Source organism: Lagopus muta, chromosome 5 (assembly GCF_023343835.1).
Source record: "Lagopus muta isolate bLagMut1 chromosome 5, bLagMut1 primary, whole genome shotgun sequence".
Classification (NCBI taxonomy): domain Eukaryota; kingdom Metazoa; phylum Chordata; class Aves; order Galliformes; family Phasianidae; genus Lagopus; species Lagopus muta.
The window spans coordinates 36,508,629-36,514,619 of record NC_064437.1 but is presented as its reverse complement, the minus strand read 5'-3'; positions in this window follow the sequence as shown (position 1 = coordinate 36,514,619).

Genomic DNA, 5,991 nt, shown 5'->3' with positions numbered 1-5,991 from the left:
AAATTGGTGTGGCCAGTTCTGTTGCTCCCAACTTCTGCTTCAAAGAATATCCAGTGGCGCCTTGCAGACCAGGCTATGTCTATATCCTCCTCAAATCAGGGGTCTAAATAATGTCTCCACTGGGGAATCCATGAGAGCAACGTGTTGGAGATTCTTGGCTACTGTCCCCATCTGTTTTATTAAATATATGTATATGTATATTTAATACCATTGCTTAAAATTAAAATTTCCTAGAGTTCTTAGCAATTAATCATAATCTACTAAATAATATAATTAATCATAATAATGAAAGATGTGTTTTCAGGAAACTTTTCACGCACTGAGAATTGCTCTGATCAAGTGATAGGAGGCGAATAAAGACGTAAAATATTGATATTGTAACAAATATTGCTTCTAAAGTAGAACTAAGGGAGAGAAGTATGAGAAACATGGATCTTTATGGGCTCTATGAAGAGTCAACAGGTGAGAAATACTTCTATAGATTCAGAAAGTTTTTGTATATTTTTCACCACAGATGATAAATAAAGGAAAGAGATAAATGCAGGGGAAGATATATACAGCAAAATAAAAAGAAATGGGCAAGAAGGCTTTCAAAGGACTGGACTCTTTTTGCTGTACTGTATGAGAAATCCTCTCTTAGTTAATGCTCTCATTTCACTAAATAAAAACACTTATTGTAAAATATCAAGCATATAACTGGATATCTTGCTGCAGAAAAGAAATGAAGACAAGGTGCTCTATTTTTTGTCACGTGATAAAATAGTAGGTAAGTAAAGGCATTGTCCCTTATCAGTGCTTTCAATTTGAAAATAGATAATGAATACGTATTTAAAGAAATTAGAATTTGCCTGCTTATTTCATACAAAACAAGCTACTCCCTATCCATATAAAATACTTCAGACTTGAAAACAGTTAATTGTGAAACAGATTTGAAATTTTAACAGCTGCCTCTGGCTGAGCCCTGTGTCTTATCTCAGAGACTAGTTAATCTTGTTGTGATTGCAGTTGCTTGAACAGTGTAATCAAATGAGGGAACAATGCATACAAACCCAGTTTCACTGTTTAGTTTAGAGTGTATTAAACTGAGAGAAGAATCTGTAGTCATTTTGGCAAGTACTGCTAAAAATCCCTTAGCTTAATGCTATTTTTTAGAAGAAAATAATTCCATTCTCCTTATCTAGCTTCTAAAACCAGAACAATGTTCTTTTGGAACTAATTCACAAATAACCAGGTCAAAATATATTTAACAAATGGCTTTTACATATTTATCTTTTTCTAGCACTGGTCATGAACCATTTAAAGCTTTTTTTTTTTTTTTAATCAGAGTAAATCTGTTCCAAATGGCTGTCATTCAGCTGGTGCATTGTATGCAGCAATATACTTCTATATACCTTTGCTTTGCAGGGGAAAAGATGTTTCTTCATTTACATTTTGTCACATCCTCTGCAATCAATGCTTCCTTCATTAGCTGATAAGAAGCCCTGAAGTTTGTGGAAAACATTGCAGTGAAAGCTTCTCAAAGGTCTTGTTACACATTTATTGTACTAGTTGGCTTTCTGGGTGTGCAAAGAGTTCTTGAACACAAAATCAGGGGGACTAAGACAAGAATTTGAGTTTGTCCATGCAAGCACTGTTAAATTTCCAGCAGATATGGCCCACCACTTCTGTTATGGAAAATAGCTTGCTTTCGTGCTTTTCAAATTTCCAACAAGGCTAAATAATTATTCTTCTCCAGATTGAAAAATGTCAGAATGAATAAAGTGAGAGAATGAACGAAAAAGCTGGCATTTGGGAGAGAAGAAAGAAGCAGTGAAGGTGGGAGGAAAATGAAAGAAAAAAAGTTTAGTGGGTTGCAAAAGAACAGAGTTAGGTGACTTGTGAGAAACTATCGCTAAGGCAACATCAAGAGTGCAGGAATAGAACAGCTTAAGTTAAATAAATACACTGTTGCTTGAGCTCTCAATCTTTCAGGGAACATTATTTAAGTATTTCTGAACAAAAGTCCTTTGAGGCCCCATCCTACTCTTTGTTTCTTCCACAGTTACACTCACAGCTCGTTTTCAACAAGACTTGAACACTGATGATCTTCTCAACTGATGCCATGTATACAGTGGTTCTTAGTGTACCAACTCCTCAAAAAACACAACTCTCCTTCTAATGTTTATCATGATGAGATCTGATGAGTTCAGAAGCTGCTGGAGTTCTTATGACTGGTAATGAACCTGACAGTTCTTGCTTTTTGCTAGAGTATGCTTCAGTTCCCTTAATTACAGCCAGACCTCCGCATTTCGAGTGATGTAAATTATCGACTCCTCTAGCAAGGATCTGTTAGTGAAATGGATATATCAATACTTGCTTTCCTAACAAGTAGAGGACCTTCTAAAGCTAAGAATGCTTAATCCGCTACACACAGATGATACCATTAAAGTCAGTATCATTTAGCATATGCCTTATTGTTATTTATTATAAACTTAATCATGTCTGTATCAGTTTTGATAGAAGCTAAGTGATATCAGATTATATTATGTTACACTGGTTCTTACAGGCTTTCTGCATATGTATATTTTTTAATACATTTTTGATTTATCAACACTTCTGGAAAGTTGCTTGGTTTTCAGAAATCAATTTTATTAGAATTTGTTTTATTTATAGGTGCATTTAACCTTGTTTATTACTTTAGTTAGAGCACACCTTTGGTTCTTTTAAACATCTTCTCTACAAAACAGCAACTTCCAGAAACAAAGAATAAAGACAAGAAATGGACCAGAGGGGTAAAACAAAGGAAAACAAATTAATAGTAGGTTCTGAAGTTACTAAATCTCTTGTCATGTGAGGAGAAAAGTAGTATGACCAATATCATTAACTTCTGAAGGTTTTGAATGTCTTCAGAACATTGTTTTTTTTCCAGAAGTATCTTTTTGTAAGACAATAAGTGGTAGGAATGAGAAAAATACCTACTCCCATCTTGCTTCTGTTCTACTTTTGAGAGTAATATGTGCCTTTGGGTGAGCAAAACCTGGGAGTGACCCATGACGTGCATTCTTTCACTGTTTTTCTGAAATAAACGCTTAGAAACTCCACGCAAAAATTTTGGAAGAAACTTATTAGAAGAGACTTATTTTAGCATTTTTTATGAAAAACAGAATTCATTTGTTATTGCTTGAAGATGTAATATCACACAGACAAGATCATCTGCTCTCTGACTAGCTCTAATGTTAATGTTCATGCAGATTACTGTCAGGAAGTAAGCCTCCTGCAAACCACTAATGACTTTCAGATCCATTAGTCCATTATGTATTATTAATTCAAAGCATTACTGATTAATGTTGTAAGTAGATTTATTTCTGCTCCTACAATACAAAGAACTAGCTCCTCTTGTTACCGTTATTAGATGAATGGTATGTTACTGCTTGATATATTTGGTTCCTTCGTTAGTTTTCATCCCTTTCCCTGCTCTTATCTGTCCCCTGTTCTGCTGTCTGTTTGCCCCCTTACCAACTCTTTCTAATACTCAAAAAATGTTAGGCCCCTTCCATTCACCTATTTTGTAGGAAGAATTTGCACTTAACTTTGGAAAATTCGAAGTTTGGCAAAAAGGGAAAATTCAAGCATGTGTAGCATTACCTTTTTCAAAGGTAATAGTGGTGCTTCACATTCACTGCCCTTTCCAGAGCCCGGTTCTACCACTGGCCACACATTACTCTGTCTCTAGCTGCTACTCCTGTTAACAGAGAGCACTGCCTGCTGCTGATACTCCAGAGCAACACTCCATCACTCCTCATGCCACCCCTCCATAGGCCAGATCATCTGCAGTGCCCAGCTACATAGCTTTACCCAGCACTGGTTTTCTCATGTTTCATTTCCAGCAGTACAGTAGAGTGCATGCAAATAGTGATCAGCCCCTGCACAACCAGATCCAGCCCTGCAATCTCTTGAATTCAGGATCTTTAAAACACTGCTTATCTTTATCTTTTTAACTAGTAACTTACAGAATGTGTATGCTCCTCTAGCTTTTATCTAGATAGCTAGCTAATTATTTTCTGTAGTGAACACTTCAGTCATTAGCACCTCTGAATTCAGCTATCATTGGTTTTCTGCATGCTGCTTTGCAGGTATCTTAAAGCTTGTTTTTGTTACATCACAGACATTTTGTATGCTTATGTAAACAAAGGCATGGGAACACATTATATAATGTGATCTTTTTAATGCACCCCAGGATATCATTGGCCTTCTTGGCCACAGGGGCACACTGCTGGCTTGTGGCCAACCCGTTGTCCACCAGGACCCCCAGGTCCTCAGTATTACTCTATTTATTTCCTCCTTAAAGATCACAGAGCACTTAAGTGGCATGAGTTTGCTGAATATATTAATGATGAGCACTCTCCTCTACAAAGAGCAAGGAAATGAAGCAGATTTTAGAAGCTGTGGATCTTGCCAGCATGTTTAAAACTAAGAATAAAAAAGGAGAAGAAACATCTGGTGTTCACTGAACCTTTGTAAACTGTTTTAAGATGAATTTGGTTGGTATTTTGGACACAACAAAGGGAGGGACAAAGGCACCTGACAGACCTCTGGGAAGACACAGCCCAGGACTTGGAGCCCCTTGAGATACTGAGGAGATGACAAAGCAATGGAAATGGCTGGAAGCAGCATTGTGGTCACTCCAGACACACACGCAGACACACAAATGCAAAGTGTTGCTGGGGCAAGTGTATGATTAGAAATACAACTATCACTAGCCCAAGATATTTTGGCTCTCATCCAACAGAATACTGAAATACTAAACAGACTTGCCTTCAGGAATATTTTCTCCTTCCTTTTTCCGTTCCTACTCTAAGATATCAGAGATAATCAGTATAAAGGCTTTTGAACTCCATTCCCAAGACCTATGAAACCAAGCCTTTGATTTCAAGAGAGAAGTACAAGGGCTAACACTTGACATTAATCTGAATGCATATTAATATTAACTTGGAAAATATCTATTTACTCCTAGGTAAACATGTATAGAAAAATGTGTAAGGCTCTAAGCTTTAGGGCTTCCAGCTGCCAACTTACTAGCAAACCAAAGAGAACAGTTCAATAATTACATGACTTATTTCCTTCTATCACTCTCCTACAAACACAAAGAAAATATCGTGTGAAATACCACTTCTGACTTTCTTCCAGACACAGTGTACTGCTCACTGGCTAAGCCAGAGGGACTTTTTAGCATGGCCAAAATATTTTTGAGAATATTTTCCCATTCAAGCCTGATTTGTTCCCTTATGTCAAAAGGGAGAGTCGCCATCAATGAAAGTCAGAGCCTCAGCAGAATTCCAATAGTAAGTGCTGGAGTGTGGTGCTCTATTGAAGTCTATGCAGTGAACTGTCCTTTTCCACAGTGGGAAATCTTTACCTCAGTGCCTCCAACCTCTGTAAAACTCAAGTATAAAATTGTCTTCCCTATCTCCTGCGAAACGTACACTGGTTTTGACCATGCATGGGCAATGCAAAGACACAAGGAGTAGCTCTGGCAATTTATAGGCTTTGATGACAAATGTTTAGTTTGCTGCATATTTGTTAACTAATGACACACTGTGCCAGAACTGCATTGCCAGTTATGACACAGGTCACTTTGTCCCTCCCTAATATCTAGTTTGGATTAACCCGTGGAAGTTAACCAACCTCATCCTCAGCTTCAGGAGTTTAGCAGCTCTTATTTTTAGACTGTGCTTATCATATTCTGATAAATAAACATTTGAAACAAGTCATAGCAAAAACATGATAACAGAAAAAGTGAAAGCACTGAACTTTTACAAATGACGTAATGCAATGCCCTGTATTAACATTAATCCTGTTATTTACTTGATCTGTTTGGAAATTATTTTTGTATTTGGCACATGATATTTTCTTACAATGTTCTTTAACGCTGCACAAGAGAACCTCTTACGGAAGTTCTTTATGCTAAAAGGATATAAATTAATTTAGTTTATAAAAGACTTCAAGTTTGCT